The 20601-nt window shown below is 39.7% G+C and overlaps 1 protein-coding gene across 1 annotated transcript in view; it reads right to left on the reverse strand.

Annotated features, from left to right (window-relative positions):
- LOC114646635 (heparan-sulfate 6-O-sulfotransferase 1) overlaps positions 1–20396 on the reverse strand; it is a 134287-nt gene extending 113891 nt beyond the window's left edge. The window contains exon 1 of the mRNA XM_051922069.1: positions 20313–20396. The gene's annotated coding sequence lies outside the window, so the exon portion shown is untranslated. The remainder of the gene's footprint in view (positions 1–20312) is intronic.
- Positions 20397–20601: the final 205 nt, after the last annotated feature.

Genomic DNA, 20601 nt, shown 5'->3' on the forward strand with positions numbered 1-20601 from the left:
TTTAGTGAATGGAATTCAATAATAATAATAATTCATTACATTTATATAGCGCTTTTCTCAGTACTCAAAGCGCTATCCACACAGGGAGGAACCGGGAAGCGAACCCACAATCTTCCACAGTCTCCTTCCTGCAAAGCAGCAGCACTACCACTGCGCCACCTGTGAGGACATTCATGGAATTCATGGAATAATTCACTGACAAGTGATAAGGCTTTGGTATTCCCTGTCAGTTCTAGAAAGGAAAGCTGACTAATGGATGAAAAGGCCAATGAAGTTTACAGATTCAGATGCCAGCAGCAAGCCATACTTGTGAAAGTGCACCAACCAAATTTACGACTGTGAGATTTTTCAATATTATATAATAAATATTCTGGAAGCTGAATTCTCACATGTGCATTATTCACAAACACTAGTGTGGTGAAAATCAAAATAAAAATTACAAAACCTAATTTTGCTTTCATTTTTATTTGCCTGTTGTTGTTTAGTTATAGTTTTCAATCACTTTTTCATTTTTATTTTAGTTAATAAAATGATTATATTTTAGTTAACGGGAATAAGACTGTGTGAAAGATTGTTTCCAACCTTGCTTCCAGTGCTATGAGGATGGACTCTGGTCCCCTGTAACCCTGAATTATATTAAGTGGGTTGAAGAATGATATATTTTGTTTTTTTTGTTTTGTTTTTGTTCTTGTTCTTTATTTCGCCTTATACGATTTCTCATATTAGGAATTTGTTAGTTTTCACATACCCCTTGGGGTCAGAGTGCAGGGTCAGCCATTGTACAGCGCCCCTGGAGCAATTACAGGTTAAGGGTCTTGCTCAAGGGCCCAGCATAGTAGGATCTCTTTTGGCAGTGACGGGGATTCAAACCGGCAACCTTCGGGATACCAGCGCAGATCCCAAGCCTCAGAGGATATATTGCATCATTAAGCCACAATATATAAAAATAAATTTGATATACTAAAGGGTAGACTGAAATGGATCCGTAGCAGAATAAACTATGGCACAGAATTGCTCACATTGAGCCTTTTTAGACATTATTACCTTGACAGTATGCTTTTATTTGAAAAATCAATTCAGAAGGAATGTCCTCCAATCATGACAACACCATGCAAATACCTGAAGGAATGGATTCCAGATGAGAAATAAAACAAGGCTCAATCACTATCAAGTGCCAGTGTCAACATGTGCACTTCAAATTAAAAAAATGAAATAAATGGCACATTCCATTAATAGAATGCCTGTATCATAGTTTGTGGCCAGAATAAAGTGACACACAGCTAAGTCTAGAGCTTGTAAGCAATAAAAGAAATTCCAACTTACTAAAGACAAACTGGTAGCAGGAAACATTTCAGCTAAAACCATTAAAAAACACTAAAGAGATAAAAATGTTACCTCCTCTAAAAGTATAATTACAAATACAATGATCCAATCCAGTTTTGGTTCAAAAACCTTTCATCCTAATCAGCAAACTTACAGCAGTAGGCAAGAAACTGAAGAGTTAATGGCCAAAGTCTTTTTTTTTTGCTGACACCTTATAGAACCAATTTTTCTGACCTTTATTTTGGCCTCTCTGCTTTTCTCTTCAATGAAATGCAACTCCAACTAAAACTGGCAGCAAGGTGACTCATGTATTGACAGCTGGACATGCATATTTGACAGTAAATTTATTCTGCCTCACTTCGCGCTGTCCATGCAACGCGGCCGCAGAGAGCTTAAACAACTCGGCACATCCACATAAAAACGACAAGGGGTGAGCTTTCTTGAAGGCTTTTACTGGATGTACCTCATTGTAAACTGAAATATATACAAAAGAAACATAGAGGTATATACAGGTGTTCAACCAAAGACAATAAAGAATGATTTACAAAGCAATACATAGCAGACAGTATACGTACATTAAACAATAAAGCTTTAAAAGACACTTACAAGGTGAGTGATTTCCACGGTTGGATCAAGACAAAGAGAAGCACGTAGACTAAGGTTCAAATTGCTGCGTACCACAACTAACCAGACCCTATATATATATATATATATATATATATATATATATATATATATATATATACCCTAAAGATATGCTTCGTACATGACTGAAACAAGAGATAAAGGGGTGCCTATGTGAGACACATGGGGTGTATTGTATTCAAATGTTTATTATGGGACCTACGTGCTTTACATGAGTTTCATAGACTTTTATAGCACCACTATGAATGTGGGATGTGACTGACAGGTGTGTTAATAAATAACAAGATGAAGAGGGAGCACAGCTTGACAAATAACAGCAAACAGCTAACAACATATGGAGCAGAACAATATCATTTGATAATTCAACAAACATACGGAACAGCACTTTTGAATCCAAGTACACAGAGGAAAGGTGCAAAAGGTTTTAACACTAATACCAACAATGGAAACGCCGTTAATATAACAAATGACAACATACAGTATGTTAACTTTATTCAGAATGAATGCAAATCATACAAGTGGACTTTCAAATGATTAATTTTATTTTGTTGTATATACTCTGCCCTGGGTATGACATTAAATTGCATCCAGCCCTGCAAGCGATCCTCCAACTTGCAGGGAAATCATGGGGGTTGGTGGCAGGATTGGCACTCCAGCCACTGTAAAAAAAAACTTCACACAGCTCTGCTGCCTCATGGAGGGGATGGGGAAAGCCCTCGGGAGCCCATCCCCAGAAGAGTCGAAACCGTCAGAAAGCCAATGAGGTCAGGCCTGTTGGGGATCAGAACTGGTGTGGTGCTGAGGCGTCGCCCATTGCACGGCAGCACTCGGGTCCCAGTTTGAGGCGGCCCATCCGGGTAGGTGCATGGAATGTCTTGTCTCTCCGGTATGATGATCATCTTCCTCTGCTGTTGGAGGAGCTGCGTAAAGTCTGCATGTCAGTGGCGGCTTTCTCTGAGGTGCGCAGACCAGGGACTGGCCAGATCTCTGTAGGTGGATACACCTTTTATTGGTCTGGTCGCTCTGATGGCTGTCATACTTGGGGAGAAGCTGTTGCTGTAGCAGATTGGCTTCTTCCGATGGAGTCCGATTTCACTCCTTTCAACGAGTGTATTATGAGACTCAGATTATGGCACTCCCTGGGTGGTGTCTGTTGTCTCCCTCACTGGGGTCGAAGCATACACTGAGACATTTTATTCACAACTTCGCTCGGTGGTTGATGGGTGCCCACGAGGTGACACTTCTCCAGTTATGGGTGACTTTAATGCAACCACTGGCACTGACAGGGCTAGCTATGAGGATTGTCTCGGTCCCCATGGGTCTGGTGACCGTGGTGAAAGTGGCTCAATGTTCCTTGACTCTGCAAAAGGTCAGGGGCTATGAATCGCTGCATCCTAGTTCCAGCACCCTGAGCCACATCACTAGACTTGGTACTCCAATACTGGTGGTGCAGTGAAGGAGATCGATCACATTCTCGTGGGCGGACACTGGAGGCTCTTGCAAAACTATAGTGTCTACTGAAGTGCCCAGTTTGTAAATTCTGACCACAGACTTCTTGTTGCTACTGTGAAGATCCAGCTTAGGTCCAGTAGGTGGGAGAACTACCATGACAAGACCCTGAAGGTTGCTGAGGGTTGTGTTGGTGATACTGGTGTTCCCAGAAGGAGGTGTTGCATCTTGCAGAGCACCCTGGATATCATCAAGAGGAGATGCAGTCCACAGCTGCACAGAGACGATGACTGGACTCCTTTGGTACTGTGTCTTTCTGGAGCAGGGGGTCTCCAACCTTTTTTCCCTCCTGAGGGCTACTTTTACAAAATGAAAATGGCCAAGAGCTACTCATGTTTTCTAACGTTTATTCTCATACCCTTTTCAACCCAAACAAACTGAATAACTTTGTTTTGCCTGAACATTTACAAAATGTTGGTGTCCACAACTCACATTTTGCATTAAAACATCACAAAAAATATTTAGTTCACCTGCAAGTGAATGTTGTATGTCTGTATGCATTTTCTAGTGTATCTCACACCATTGAATTAAAACATGAATGCTGTCAAAACAAAACAATGCAATTGCAAATACACAGATATTACTTATTCATTTGTCATTTTGTTACATGTCACTGTTTCACTTCACAAGAGTATTCATATGTCCAGTTGCATGAGTGATGTGTTTTTTAGTTAGTCAGATGACTGGCACTGCATGGAGTCAACAAGAGAGGTGTATGGTGGAGTGTAGCCACTTAGGTTCACTCTTATTGAATCATTTAAATGTTCATCTGTCAGTCTTGTTCTGAACTTTGATTTTATGACATTCATGTCAGAAAAGGCAGACTCACAAAGGTATGTAGACCCAAAAAAAGCAGACATTTTCAGAGCTGCTTGGTGAAGATCCTTATAGTTATCTGGCTCTACCAAGCTCCAGAAGTGCTGAGAATGCTGTTGAGACTTTAACTGCACATTATTTGAAGGTTTACTAATATATAATATATAAAATCCAAAGTCTCTCTTTTCTGCCTACTTTTCACGATAGACCTACTTAACGGATTTAGATCAGGTTTTTTCTATAATTTGCTTGAATATTCCGGTTGATTTTGTGACTTCTCTCATTTCGCTATGTATCATAGTTTGCTTGCGGTACCGATTTATTTCCGCAAATCCGAGCTCCACGCAACGGGCCGAGGGGAGAGGCCTTCCTCACTTAAACACCAGCTTCAGGGCATGTTCCTTAACTCCGCTTAGCTAGCGAACGAGAGAACAATTTAATTCAACTTTGTTTGATATTTAAAATAAAAATTTAAAACTTGATGAGTTTGAGTCCGGATATTCTCTTAAGTGTATACCACATTGAAAAGATAGATTGCAATTCAGAATGTGGATCGTGATTTTGTGTTAAAAGGATCATGATACGATATTCTGGAATGATCGCCTGCCCCTAATTTGACTAATCAAGTTTTCAAATTTATGTAGGGTTCATTAACCCTTTGACGAGCTACTTGGAAAGGGGTTGCAAGCTACCAGTAGCTCGCGAGTGACGTTATGGAGACCCCAGCTCTGGAGAATCCCTGGGTACTGCTGGTTTGACTTTGTGTCAAACAAGCAGTTGCTCGAGGAGTCCTGAATGAGGCATATTACCTGCATTGTGAGGGAGAATCAGTTATGGCACTACGGTCATCTGGCGCGATTCCCCGAGGGTGATGCAGCTTGCAGGATCCTCATTGTTGTGGATCCGAGTGGCTGGACCAGGCCAAGGGGTCACCCACATAACACCTGGCTGCGGCAGATAAAAGGTCACTTCTGGAGGGTGGGACTGGACCGCGTGTCTGCCTGGGGGTTGCCAACCGGGATCCCAGTACCAGCGCATGCTCCCCAACTTGACTTGTTGTATATAACAATAATGAGAATAACCATAATTCTGCAAGGGTCTGCCTTACTAGTTATACAGGGTGTGCCAAAATGAAGTACCACATTTCTCAAGGTCATTGCACGAGGTAGGGGTCCTTCGCTAGGTGATCCCTTGTAGTTTTCAGTCAGCAACATGCCTTTGTCCGTTGCACACAGTGCTTTCGCCATCGAAGCATTCTTCAAAAACAATGAATCAATCATCAAAACGCAACATGCCTTCCAAATGCACTTCAGTATTCCTCCTAACGGTGACATCCCAAATCAGAAAACAATTCTTCAGTGGGTGGCTAAATTTAGATAGACTTGTATAACATTGAACAGAATATCTCCAGGCCTTCCTCGGACTGTACGAATGCCTGAAAACATCCAGACTGTAAGGGCATCAATTTTGTAGTCTCCTAGATGTTCAGCGCGCAAAAATGCTTCTGCCTTAGGCATTTCTGACATGTCTTTGAGGAGGATTTTGCATGAGGACCTTAATTTCCATTCATACAAAATGATGGTAAGTGCAGAACTCACTGAGAGACACTGGGGGAGCTATAGAGAGTTGTGCATGAACATTCTGCAATCCATTCATCAAGATGCCACTGTCATGTGCAGCGTTGAGGCACATTTCCATTTGAATGGTTACGTAAATAAGCAAAATTTTCACTATTGGGCTGAAACCAACCCTCATGAACTTCATCAGAGACCCCTGCACAGTGAGCATGTTACAGTTTGGTGCGCCATTGCAGAATTTGGCATTGTAGGCCCTTACTCTTTTGAGGAGAGGGGAGAAATGGTCACCGTCACTTCAGAACGTTACATTGAAAAGCTAGAGAACTTTTTACGGCCCAAACTGGAAGAAATGGATGTGGTGGATGCCTGGTTTCAACAGGATGGAGCAACAGCTCATGCGGCACAGAGATCCATGCAAATTTTGCGGGAATGTTTCTGGGGAAGCTGATCTCTGTGTATGGTGATGTTGGGTGGCCTTCACGTTTGCCTGATCTTGCTCCGTGTGATTTCTTCTAATGGGGCTATCTCAAGTTGAAGGTATACACACACCAACCTCAACACCTTGAAGCCCTCAAATCGCCGCTATTCCCCTTGAAATGGCTGAACGAGTCATAAGAGCATTCAGAAATCGTCTCGAAGAGTGTATAGCTAATGATGGCCACCACCTTGAAGACTTCTTTTTTAAAATACAGTGAAAAAAATCTACCTTGTATACCCTTTCTTGTGTTGTACTGAAATGTATTTTATCTTGTAGAGTTTTTGTAGAATAAATGTTTGAAATGTGGTATTTCTTTTTGGCTTACCCTGTATTATTACTGAAAGTTGCACTAATCTATTTTGTTGACAGTTTCAAATTGGCAAGAAATACAAAGTAAAGAAATTCAATAGGGTGACAATATGGGTAGTGGTTCTACCTTATAGATTGAACATCCTGGGCTTAGATCCTACACAATTTTACCATGTCTACATAGGTTTTCCTTTGAGCAACTACAAACTCGCATTACGTGAATACAAATGTGGTTATATACATGAGTAACACCTGTGATGAACTGGCGCCCAAGTCCATGGCTGTTTGCTGCCCTACACCCATTAGAGGTGGGATAGGTTCCAGACACCCTTGACTGGCTAGAGTAGGCTAGAGTAGGTTTGACAGTTTCCAGTTAACAATAGCAACCAAATTCTTTCTATTCACTCTAAGCTATAATTTAATATACAAAGCTGCAATTCCACATATTTAAAATTTCTCCACCAAATTTTGCACAGAATGCCTATTTGTACAGATAAGACTATAGTCAATATTTAATTACAAAATTTAGTTGGCCCCCCCATCCCAGTCGTAACAGTGTACCTCTGCCTGTGTTCATCTAGTATCTAAATCTAAACTGTTAAGCCTATTTCCCCATATTTTGAACAGATTCCACACCCTGGGCAGAATCTGCTTGGTGGCCTCACTTTAGGCAGTGCCAGGTTTTTCTGTTAGTAATTTTAAAAACCTGCTGTGATTCTCAGGCCTACAGTCAATTCTCAGCTTTGTCAATATCTGTGTATAACTTACATGTTCATGTGTGTTTTCTCCAGTGTATTCAGCATCACCAATGGCATTCATCTTATATTAATTTGTGGCTCACAGTTGGTAATATATGAGCAAGTATGGGTTTGCACTGTGATGGATTGGCTCATCTCATTCATGGATGGTTTCTGTATTATATACTATATATAACACTGATAGAACAGGCTAGAATTTGTGACACTGTATAGGATATGTTCATAACAAGAATGGACAGAATTAAAGATGAAATATGTATAAAAATAAGCCAAGCCTGTTAAGCATTAATATTTTTATTCATTATCAAAAACTGTCCTTTGTGATGAAGTTTGCTTTACAAGGAATTTTATGTACATCTGAAAAGCATTAATAGCATAATAGCATATGAAGAACCAGCTATTTTAGTATCAAAACTATCAGTAATCATGGATTCAATTAATATATTGCCTTTCACCACAAAATTTTTTAAATAGGGAGGAGTATAAATTAATGTTGACCATTCCAGAAAAACAATTTGTGTTATTTATTTAGTTATCATTTGTCTTCAGTAGCACATAACAAGGTGAAATCCATCCATCCATTTGACAAAAAGGTTTAATATGATCATGAAACTTATCACTATGAGGTATAGTCACAAAGTTCTACAACTGTCTGTGATGTGTAGCATGAACATTACATGTGATGATATAAGCTCTATCTAAAATGTCTAGCATTTGGTCACTCACACATAATCAGAAGTTCTTTAATATATGTAGAGCACTAAGTAAAAAAATACCCACTTTTTAGCAATTCAGCAACTGAAACACTACAGATGTTAAATCAGGCACACTAAGACCAAGCACTTAGCCTTAGTTAGTCAGTTAGTAATTGTCCAACCCGCTATATCCTAACACAGGGTTACGGGGGTCTGCTGAAGCTAATCCCAGCCAATACAGGGCGCAAATCAGGAACAAACCTGGGCAGGGTGCCAGCCCACCACAAGGCACACACACACACACACCAAGCAGACACTAGGGACAATTTAGGATCGCCAATGCACCTAACCTGCATGTCTTTGGACTGTGGGAAGAAACTGGAGCACCCAGAGGAAACCCACACAGACACAGGGAGAACATGCAAACTCCACGCAGGGAGGACCCGGGAAGCGAAGCTTTCGTTCATATAGCACCAGCAATTCAAAGAAGGAAGATGATGATATCCCCTGAAAAGAACATCTGGTAACAGCCACAAATTAAGAGTGAGAAACCATTCATACACTTTCTAGAGCTGTTCTAAAATGCAACATTTTTCTTGAAAGAAGCCACAGCATATCACAGTAGATCTCAAACTGTAAAATGCTAGGTGAATATTCATTTTTTCTCTCTTTGTTCATTACAGCATTTCATGCATTATTTTTCTGTATTCAGTTCCATTTATCCTAGATTTATAAGCATCCACTTTAACAAAGACCTTCCACTCCTAGACTTGATTCACTGCCTTACTAAAACTTTATGTTCCTCATTTTTGCTCTAAAAATAAAAGTCATATCAGATGTGGTTAATATTCTCTCCCACAAACTGCTTCTGTACTCTCGCCACATATTCAGATTATTTAAACTCAGACAGAAGTGTGACATATTTCAGTTTTGTGCTTGTGATGCCCATTATAAGCATCTAATTCTCTACTGCTGGATAATTTAATCACAGAGTATTATAAACCACTAGACATCTGCAGAAACACTTTGCTTCTGTAAAGTCTACATCCACAGAATTGGGTTAGTGGGCATACACTGGGATCTCAAGATGCAGCTCTACATACTACTCCAAACATGAATAAAACCATCATGAAAGGCAAAGGATTTAGTTGTAGAGAACCAAAACTTCAAAATATTGTACCTACCAGCGTTACGGAGGGATCAATTTAAGGATCTGAATTAAGGATGACGATTTATTATTTTAAGCACGGTGGAGATGTTTTAGAGCTACTGCTAGGCCTATCCATATTTCTCTATAATAATTACACCAATTGTTTGATAGGCAATAAATTCTTTTCAAAGATGTTTTGCACCTGGATATCCCACGGTGCCAGCTGGTGTACCTAGGGGGATGGATATGTTGTCTCCAATAAAGGTCCCATTGCCAAGCCTTTGTGCAAAGACAGTTGGTACTGCATTGTCAACTTTTTGTTTATTATTTTATCCATACTGAATTTATAAAAGAACGTAGCTTGCCAAGTTCACAAGAACATTTTCAAAAATGGAATTTAACTGAACTTAAACATTATTTAACTAGTTTTTTTTTATAGTCTACACATGGTTAAAGAATAACTGAAAATGATGTTGTGTCTTCAAGAAAAACAGTAAATGCTTGGCTAGTAGGAAACAATCTTAATACATAATTCGCTAGCCTCCTCACTCACTCACTCACTCACTCACTCACTCACTCACTCACTCACTCACTCACTCACTCACTCACTCACTCACTCACTCACTCACTCACGTCCGTCCGAAGCCGAATGCGCAGTCGCCTTCTGCGCAGCTGCCTGAAAAACCTTACGAGACCGACATCGCGGCAGACGGTGGATTTACGGCCACGAAAATTCAAAGAGAAAGGCGACTTCGACCGACATCCAACCCCAACATCGCAGCAGGCGGCGGATTTACGGCCGCAAAAATTCAAAGAGAAAGGCGATTAAAGCTCTAGAGGCCTGAAAGGCGATTTCGACTACAGCTCAAGGCCTAATTACGCATTCTAAGTTAATTACGCATTCATTCAATACACCTATATCAGGTTTGTGGTGCTTATACTTATTACTATTCCACTTGTGCCCATTTCATCTTACGTTATCGAAACGGGCTCTTTGTCTAGTTTATTATATAGCACTGACGGTGACTAGGCTGCTGCATTCATAAGGAATGCTCATGATATGATCAGCATTGCAGTAAATGAATGTGTTATCAGATTATTAAGATAACTAGCCATGTGCGCCCAACTACGTTGCACGTGTTAAAGTTGTCTGTGAAGGGTTCCCTGTTTAAACGCGGCTGCCAGTCATGAACTGGGCCCTTCGTCGCACAGCATTATGATTTTTTATAAGGGAAACAAAATATACAAAACAAAACCCTTTGACGTTGATTCGATAGGAACGGCCTACTCGGAATCACTGTCCGAACAGTAATTATGTGGTGGTGGAGGAGCATTTCTGCTTCTCTCCGTTCACAGTCTGTCTCGTTTTCATGATGCTGTCATTTCCTCTCACGATCTCTTCTCAACCTTTCTCCAATCTCGCAGGTTGCTTTGTGGCAATCCAAAGAGTAAGGAAGAACCAATGCTTCTTTCTTGAACTCCAAACGCCGACTGATGGAAAATCACAGAAGTGTGTCCGACTTATATACTCTGACTGCCGACTCCAAGAAGTGGGTGAACATTCGATTTGGACGAAGTGCTGCCAACGACGGTCGATAGAAACACAAAAAACCACAGTCTCAACAATGAAGCAGGTGTTGACGCCAGATCTACAACACAAAGCACGGTGTCGACGCCAGATCTAAACACAAAGAGTGCTATCGACAGTGTTTGTAAACAAAAGTAACAACCAAGGTGTTGTGTATTCAGCCAGTACAAACAGCACGTAGTCTCCTTTAGTTCAATCCTCTTTAATCACCACACTCCAACCTCATCCAACGATCCTCCCCCTCTCTTCCTCTCCTCTCCATCACTACTGCCCTCTACTGAACACAGCAGGAACACCACACAATGCAGTGAATTCGCGGACAAACAAAGATCAAGATCCAAATGAAGATTATATATAAAGATAATATGCTTAGTAAGCATGTGCAATCTTTGAGAATGAGTGATAAAATATTACCTATGCAAAAATACAAATACTCAAGACCAGGGATGCATTTGCTTCATTTAATGGCTTGACCTACTGTAAATGTTTGGAGAAATAAGGTGGATAGGTCTGGTGAGCCTTGTTGGACTGAATGGCCTGTTTTCATCATAAATGTTCTAAAGTTCCGCATTCACAGAGGGAGAATTCTGTTACACTATGGCATTTATAAAATTAAAAAGTCTGAATAACGTAAGCTGCCCTAATTCTTGGAGTTCATAAGAAATGTAAATGTTTACTTCATTATGTAAAAGTAAAAAATAAATAAGAATAGTTGCATCAAATTTGAAATATTAAAATGTATGCTTCTATTTAAATATTTAAACATTTCCAATTATATTAGAAATTTGTCATTTTTCAGACTGTGATAGATGTCTATAGACCAACAAAGGATCAAAAATAAAAAATAACATCATACTTGTAATTATTGACCTTGAAATAATCTATAATGATATCTCACATGCTTATGTTTGAAATTTGTAATTTTTAACTTTCTGTGAGTAGATCTTAGAGCAAAAACCAATAAGGATCAAATATCCAAAGGATTATGATACTTGTCATCAGAAACCCTGAAATAGCATAAAATGACAATCCACATACCTATATTACTGATCAACACCCACCCCCATTTTTTTTGAAGTTTTATGAAAAAGAGTCAATTTGACTCCTTGTATTCCACTATGGGATGAACCCCTTGGGTTGGCTGTTGTGACATGCACAACTTTTAAGTTGTGATAATTTGTGCTGCAGACACGTATTGGTTTACTCTTTATCATAATTTCCTGCACAAAATATGGTCTAGTGGGCCAAAATAAGGGGAACCTCATTTTGCATAACTAGTCATCAAGATAAGCCAATATGCAGGGGTTCTCTCATACTGGTAAGTCAGGAGGCACTGGACAAATCATTCATAAGTAATTCTTATGAACATAAAAATTGATTCAATGTTCACTTTGATAATGGCAAGGCAAGACAGAAAGAGAAAACTTAGACCTATTGCTAAAGGATGTTGTAACTTGAGAGAAAATACAAATATTGTGGTATATTGGTATTTGCACTCTTAGAAATAAAGGCACCAAAGTGTTTTTTTTAGATGATGCCATAGGGGAACTATGTTTGGTTCCCTAAAGAACCATCCTTATGAAGGCTCAAGAAAGAACCTCTATTGCTTTAGATTCATAATAGAGTCCAAAAATAAGTATGAATAGATTAAAGATTGGTGAAATATGAACGAGTTCATGATTTTAAAAGGGCTCTTGCTGCATATAATAGTACAGGCTAAGTTCAGATTTCCTTGATCTGTTAGTATCCTTTAATGTAGTTTACTATACATTAAAAATTTCTGTTTTGCCCACGTTAGGAAACTTTTCAAAGCCCAAAGAATGAAATGGGTGTTTGTCAAGCAATGTTTCTACTAGAAACCACACAACCCAGTAAAGTGTCAATAAAGATTAAATAATTTTACAAGTGTGGGGGCACTGTATCTACTCCTAAATATGTCCTACTGAGACAGAAGACAGGAGGAGAACACTATAACAGAAGGTCATTAAGACACATAAGAGAGGACTCTGTCCAATTAATTTTCAAACTGGACATTTTAAAATAATCAGTAATAAGTAAAATATGTAGCACACCAGAGAAGGCATTAGCTATATAATAAAGATACATTTCATCTGATGGGAATTTTTAACTGTAATGAGTGTCAGACGTGCCAGTTTTGGGTGGCCAGTCTTAATCAAATTTGTAAAACTTGTAAACCTTGAACCAAAGATAAAAAAAGAAAAGGAAATGCAATAAGAACAATAAAAAATATTGCAGTTTTAGGTAGTTCACTTCAGCTATTGCCTCTCTATCACAGCTATACTCTTTCTCAGTTAATGAGCAGGTTTTTGCATTATATGGGATAGGACATTACTTCTGGCCTTGAAGCATGACAGCTTACAAAATCTCCATCTAATGTCATCTTATTTTTAATTTGAGAGAAGTACATCCTTCATTAGCTGGTCTAGCAGCTTCCAGCTTCACCTTGGCAATAAATCTTACATTTCTTACCTTTAATGTAGCCATTCAGGACCAAGTGCAGATATTCCAAGACATCAGCAAGGTGTCAGTGGGGGGTGGGGAGGGTGAGAGAGAAAGAAAGAGGGAAGAATTTCAATTAGATTTCTAATTCTGGCAGAACGCTAAGGGAGCTAGTATGATTTATCAAAGTTATTGCTTTTGCTGGTAATGAGAAAACATGTCACACACTTCTCCAGGAAAGTGACCCATAGAAAAATCACATTCCACTGTCCTTTTTTCGGTAATTAAGCTGCTAAAACTGCTTTATTCACTACTACAAATCTCTGCCAGCCATGAAAGCTGGAGCTCTAACAAAGGAATAGCCCCAAGGCCAGCAACAGGGACTTGAGGCACATGGTTTGCATTGTAAAGACTGGAAGATGTGGAAGGAGTTATTCATTGCACACAACCTACTGACAAGCCAGGGCCAGTATAAATGACCAGCTGCTTACACCATATATAAAATTACATCACCAGTATAGCTATCCTTTAATTTTGGAAAGGGTTGAAATGTAAATTGCAAAAAATTGCTTTGGTGAATCTCTTGGTTTAGAGTTGCTTCAAATTTTTTTTTTTTTTTTTTACAATGGGTATTGTTTCGTGCTAAATTATCTATGGTTAAACAACAATATTTTTTTTAATAGGCTTTTTGCTCATGTGGTGAAACTGGGTAATTGGAAAAACTGCCCATTCACGTCTGTTAAAATTGTTTATTTATATACACACACATACAGAGATATACTGAGGTTTCTGAGGTTTTCCTCCCCCAACGAGACGACATGCTGTAGCGCCGCAGAAACAACTACAAGTCGATCAAGATCACGCTATAAGCACCTGTCGTTGATGGGTGATGCAAGGAACATTATAAATGCAGAGAAGAGTATAACTTGGCCACTGACCTGGCCCTGACCCTACCTGTTTGCTGTGTCTGTGTATAGGAGAGTGATAGATCCAGCTAAAATAAATAACTGTGCTGTTCCTGTTTCAAGTGTGATAAAGCTGGTTTTGCTAAAGGACTGAGACTTCATTTTTTTTCACTGTCTTGCACCCCTCATTTTTGGGGTGCAAGACAGTGACTCAAGCGTGTATCTCACTGTATTCTATACATAAACTGCAATTTCAGATTAATTGTCTACATGATTGGCTGACTAGTGATTAAAATGAATCCAAGTCAGGCAGACATGACTGGGCAAGCTCATAACCATGACCTGAAACTGCACTTTTAGTGCAGAAGGTCTTGAAACAGCCAGAGATGGTCTATAAACTTTTGCTGCATCCCAGCCATGAGAATGGCAGTAATGGCATTCTGAATATCTCAAGCTGAACAAAACTGATGCAGAATTCAAGTGAATAAGTATGTTCCTCTTTGTTCAAACTAAAATGTAATTCTAATTTAAATGCACTAAACGGCTTGAGTGGCTATAATATACGAAAACCCTAAATGACTATTAATGTTTTGGCATTCTCATGTTGATGGCAAAATCCTCAGAGAAACTGTAGTAGGAAAAAGTATAGTTTATAGAGGAGTCTAACAAACTCTATAATGAAGAGCAGTCTGCTGCAGTCATTTGTATTGTTGCTCACTTATCCCCAGAGCCTAGGCTACTTACACTATTTCCATAATACATACTTAACTGTTCTATTCAGTTTTGTCCTTGATTGACATTGCATTTTGCATGTAATATGGTATTGCAGCTGGAAGGAAAAACATAATTTAAAACAGTGAGCCTTTAGTCAATAGAAGATCTCATTTTAAAACTAGCACTCCTACTATAAACTTTGCGTAACCGAGAATAGGAAAAACACATTTTAATTCAGAATTTTCAGCCAAAGAGATACTAAGCACCAAAGACATTAACCCCTGTGTCCCACAGAATCACTTCACTCTGGTTAACCTGAACAGCCAGTTGGCTTGCACATATGCTAATACACACTTTAGCTCATCATCTCTCACTCTGCCTTGATTTTTTTCTTCTTTTTCAACTGTACCAATTTCCTTGGTTGGATTTGCAATCTTTTAGAAGAATCTGACATTCATGAGGTCTTTCTCAAAGTAAAAAACGGACAAACTTCATGCAATGAACTTCACTACAGTTTACGAGTTAATTTCTATGTACACACCAGAGAGTAGGTCATAACACCAAAATGACCTCCATTTTCATCAAAACTGAACAAGCTAGAAGTATCCAATAGGCGTGTCTGTTGGACAAGGTTCAAGTATCTTAAGAGACTAATGTTAAAACTACATACTAAATATTCCCATTCCAGATCCCACAGAACAGGTTTTTAAAGCTAGAAATGTAAGCATCCATTGACTAAATCCACATATTTCACTTTCAGGATTTTAGCAAGCTAAAGCCTATCTTGGCAACAGAACGGGCAAGACAGTAAACAAAGGGGCAAAAAAGGGTGAACTCTTACTAACAAAAGCCAATCTACAACAGCCTAACAACCTAAAACACATGCCATCTGAAAGTAGGAGAAAACTACCCAAAATAAACCCAGATAGACACCCCAGCTGGCCAAAGTGTGACCCCAGTCTCCTGAACTTGTAAGACAACAGCTGCAGTACTCTCCCACTAAATGACAATTAATAACTGATACAGACCGGATATTCCAAGTTCTAAGGTGTCACAGACTGGTCACAGTCCTTATATAGGATCATTTGTTAAATTAACGGGTGGCGCAGTGGGTAGCGCTGCTGCCTCGCAGTTGGGAGACCTGGGGACCTGGGTTCGCTTCCTGGGTCCTCCCTGCGTGGAGTTTGCATGTTCTCCCCGTGTCTGCGTGGGTTTCCTCCGGGCGCTCCAGTTTCCTCCCACAGTCCAAAGACATGCAGGTTAGGTGGATTGGCGATTCTAAATTGGCCCTAGTGTGTGCTTGGTGTGTGGGTGTGTTTGTGTGTGTCCTGCGGTGGGTTGGCACCCTGCCCGGGATTGGTTCCTGCCTTGTGCCCTGTGTTGGCTGGGATTGGCTCCGGCAGACCCCCGTGACCCTGTGTTCGGATTAAGCGGGTTGGAAAATGGATGGATGGATGGATGTTAAATTAACTGACATAACAGATATGAATTTAGACCAGGCACGTCAAACATGCGGCCCGCAACAGAAATCTGTGCGGCCCGCATGACAGATCCTAGTTAGCACTGAACTTGTACAAAATGATTATTATCGTCTGTGATTGAATCATTCTGCATCTTCGGTGTTACTTATTGACTTTTCTTACTTCTGCCTTCTGACAAAAGCGCGTTTTCCCATGGCATTATGGTACCGGAAACATCATCTGCTAGTATAGCCACAAGCCTTGTCCAAAGTTAACACTAGAATTACCAGAGCCTACGAAAAAACTCGTAAATCCGTCCCACCTTAAATCGCGTCTTAAATCCGTTTGCAGCTCTCCGCCAGAGTCTTTTGTCATTTAAATGTGCTGATAAACACAAGCTACTAGCAGCCAGCTATTCCATCCCCCCACCGACTTAGAACGAACTTCTCCTAGCTCATGCCTTGCCTTGATTTGATTACAGTATCTGGGATTGAAGTGGAGTTTTAGAGTGGAAATAATATAGCGTTATTTGGAATACACGCATTTCATGTGTGTTCCGTTTCTATAGTAGTCTGTGCAAACACATTTTTAAAACAGAAATGTTTTTCATATTCTAATAGTAAATGACAAAATGTAGGCATAAACTATATAACGTATGAAGCCTGAAGTCCATATATCAAAGAAACACTTTCACAAAAGGTACAAATAAGAGAACACGTGCGCTTTTATTCAAAAATATAACTGCACAAAAAAAAAAAAAAAACGCGTTAGCATGCCACATTGACACTCTTACTACAACCACTGCGGTGGCGTAATGGTATCAGCTCCTAACTGGGAATCAGAGGGTGGCGAGTTCGATCCCGCACGGCTCCACTTCGAGAAGTGAACTGCTCTTATTCTTACAATTTTAGAATAACAACATAAATTTGATTTCAGTCTGTAACAGCCGGTGTAACTTATGATACTGGTAAAGGTTAGCTTTTTTTTTTTTTTTTTTGTAATTCACTTTTCATTCTCGCAGTCGCATTCAGAATCAATCCATACAACCCCATCTGACATAAAGATGCGCTACAGGTCTGCAGTGTACCACGATGCATACTACCGCCCCCCCCCCAAAAGGGTTCTGACAAACAAACGCTGGCGAAGCTGCCTTCTTCGTATCTCACCGTCACTTGAAATCAGCAGTTCTTAGCATTGCACCACGCAAGCTGTCGTATCAACCACCAACTGTAACTTGCTTTCTTTATTCTTCGGTTATAGTCTTGAAAAAAAGTGCACTTTTATTTATGTGAAAACAGCTGTGTCAGATGGGGTTGTATGGATTGATTCTGAATGCGACTGCGAGAATAAAAAGTGAATTAAAAAAAAAAAAAAAAAAAGCTAACCTTTACTAGTATTATAAGTTACACTGGCTGTTACGGACTGAAATCAAATTTATGTTGTTATTCTAAAATTGTAAGAATAAGAGCAGTTCACTTCTCGAAGTGGAGCCGTGCGGTGTCGAACTCGCCACCCTCTAAATCCCAGTTAGGAGCTGATACCATTACGCCACAGCAGCGGTTGTAGTAAGAGTGTCAATGTGGCATGCTAACGCATTTTTTTTTTTTTTTGTGCAGTTATATTTTTGAATAAAAGCGCACGTGTTCTCTTATTTGTACCTTTTGTGAAAGTGTTTCTCTGATATATGGACTTCAGGCTTCATACGTTATATAGTTTATGCCTACATTTTGTCATTTACTATTAGAATATGAAAAACGTTTCTGTTTTAAAAATGTGTTTGCACAGACTACTATAGAAATGGAACACACATGAAATGCGTGTATTCCAAATAACGCTATATTATTTCCACTCTAAAACTCCACTTCAATCCCAGATACTGTAATCAAATCAAGGCAAGGCATGAGCTAGGAGAAGTTCGTTCTAAGTCAGTGGGGGGATGGAATAGCTGGCTGCTAGTAGCTTGTGTTTATCAGCACATTTAGATGACAAAAGACTCTGGCGGAGAGCTGCAAACGGATTTAAGACGCGATTTAAGGTGGGACGGATTTACGAGTTTTTTCGTAGGCTCTGGTAATTCTAGTGTTAATGAGCCGCAGCGTCACAACTGAAGTGCTAGGCTGCAGCAGCGGGCAGCAGGGGTGGCCTTAGGCATGTCCAAACTGTGCACCTGTACAGTGCCGCCAAATCCCAGGGGCCGCCATGCCAATATATATTGAATATAAAACAGAAAGAGAAAATAATGACACAGCTGACGGCAATGTGGCCGAAAAAAATTGTGTTTCTTGTTAATTAGTACACTGTATTTATAAATGTCGCTAGAGTCGGAGCAGTAAGCTATATGTAGTATTATAACGTTCTGCTGTAATGAGAATATCATGGGCCGCCACTTGGTTTTCAAGTTACGGACACGCGTATATTGAAGCGTGTCATGAGCACGAGGCGGCTATGCAGTGTCTGCAACGGACGTGGCTATCCGCCGTGCATAAGATACCGTATTGACATTGCCAGGCGAAGGGGCCACCAATTCTTTCTCTGCCCAGGGCCGCCACGAGCCTACAGCCGCCCCTGCTAAGGCTACACTACTGACTGGGCTGCTGAGACTGGCCACTGGGCAGAACTGACCATCACGAGTAGTAATAGCCTGCATATTTTCACGTTTTTTTTGCTCTAGTTTCATGTAATTTTGTGCTAGTATTGCAACGAACAGTTAGTGCAGACTACAGCTGAAGATCTGAAGTGGACGCGAGAAGTTGGTGAGTTGTTTATTAACATATTTTTGTGATTTTGAGTTTGTAAAAGTATTGTGGGTCAGGTGGCTTTTTGCATATCGGCTTATTTTACAATATAAACTTTGAAGTAAACTTAGTAAAATAAAATTTGATTTTTGTAGGATTTGTTTTCCAACTTGAATTACTGAACAATGAATTCAGTGAGCAATTTCGTGATTTCAGTTCACACAAACAGGGCATTGCGCTGTTCTCTTACAACGTTGAGAATGCGCCTGAGAATATCCAAATGGAATTGATTGAAGTGCAGTCAGATTCTATTCTGAAGGCAAAATACAACGAAGTTGGTGTGTGCCAGGGTTGTATGCTTACCTGCCACCCTCGTATGTGCAGATCCGTAAGTTGGCATTGAGAGTACTGTCAATGTTCGGAAGCACTTACCTTTGTGAGCAACTGTTTTCATTAAAGAAAGCTACCAAAACCCCACATCGCTCAAGACTTACCGTCGAGCACCTTTCATCCCTCATAAAAGTTGCAGCTGCACAAGATTTCAAGCCTGATATTGACGAACTGGTTACTAACAAAAGATGCCAAGTGTCGGGACAAAAGAAATAAATCTCACACTGTAAGGCTCCTATATAAGCAATGAATATAATATAATAAGGACCTAGCTAAGAGGCTAAGACTCTAATTCTACACTGTTATATGGTGCCTGTATGGAAATAAATTGCTTTTCTTTAAACTTTAAACTTTAAGTGTTACATTTTTTAAAGTTTTCAATATTGGAAAGAAAGCTACAATAACTTTGTATAATAGTATAATAGTATTTGTTACAGTGCGGCCCGCTGACGCATGTGTGGCAGTCAAAGCGGCCCACCAATGGTAGTGAGTTTGACATGCCTGATTTAGACAGTGTTATTAGTTTTGAGCAGTAAAAACCTGGATGAGCACAGGGTGTCACTTTAAGATGAACAGGTGTGAATGATGAGTGGAGAATTTATTGGTTCCTCGTAGTTTTTAAGTTAACATATTTTCAGATGGTCTGAGTCATGATTGTGAGTATGGGGTTTGCAAATAAAGGTACAAAGACTACCCCTCTATGTTAAATTATCATAAGAGTTAGAAAGACATATAATGGGAATAAGAAATGAGTAATAAGAGAAAAAGCGTTAATGACCAGGCAAAAGGAGACATTTTACCTGCTTGGAAAATCACACGGTAAATGGCCATTTCATTTCTTAACTTAGTTCCATAATCCAATGTGCGCTTAAAAAAAACAAAAGGAAGGTCATCATATTTCACAAAGTTCAAATTGTGTTAGTGGGTGCTTAATGTTTACCCAGTGTTATTGTTGTGATGTGAGATTTTACATATAACTTGATGAATATTTTGTACTGTATATCGTTATTTGTAATTTAGACAAAGCAGTGTAATTTAGTGTCCCCCCCCCCCTTTAGGAATGGGACTGTTTGAATTTTACGACAGGAT

Source organism: Erpetoichthys calabaricus, chromosome 2, assembly GCF_900747795.2.
Source record: "Erpetoichthys calabaricus chromosome 2, fErpCal1.3, whole genome shotgun sequence".
In the NCBI taxonomy this organism is placed as follows: domain Eukaryota; kingdom Metazoa; phylum Chordata; class Cladistia; order Polypteriformes; family Polypteridae; genus Erpetoichthys; species Erpetoichthys calabaricus.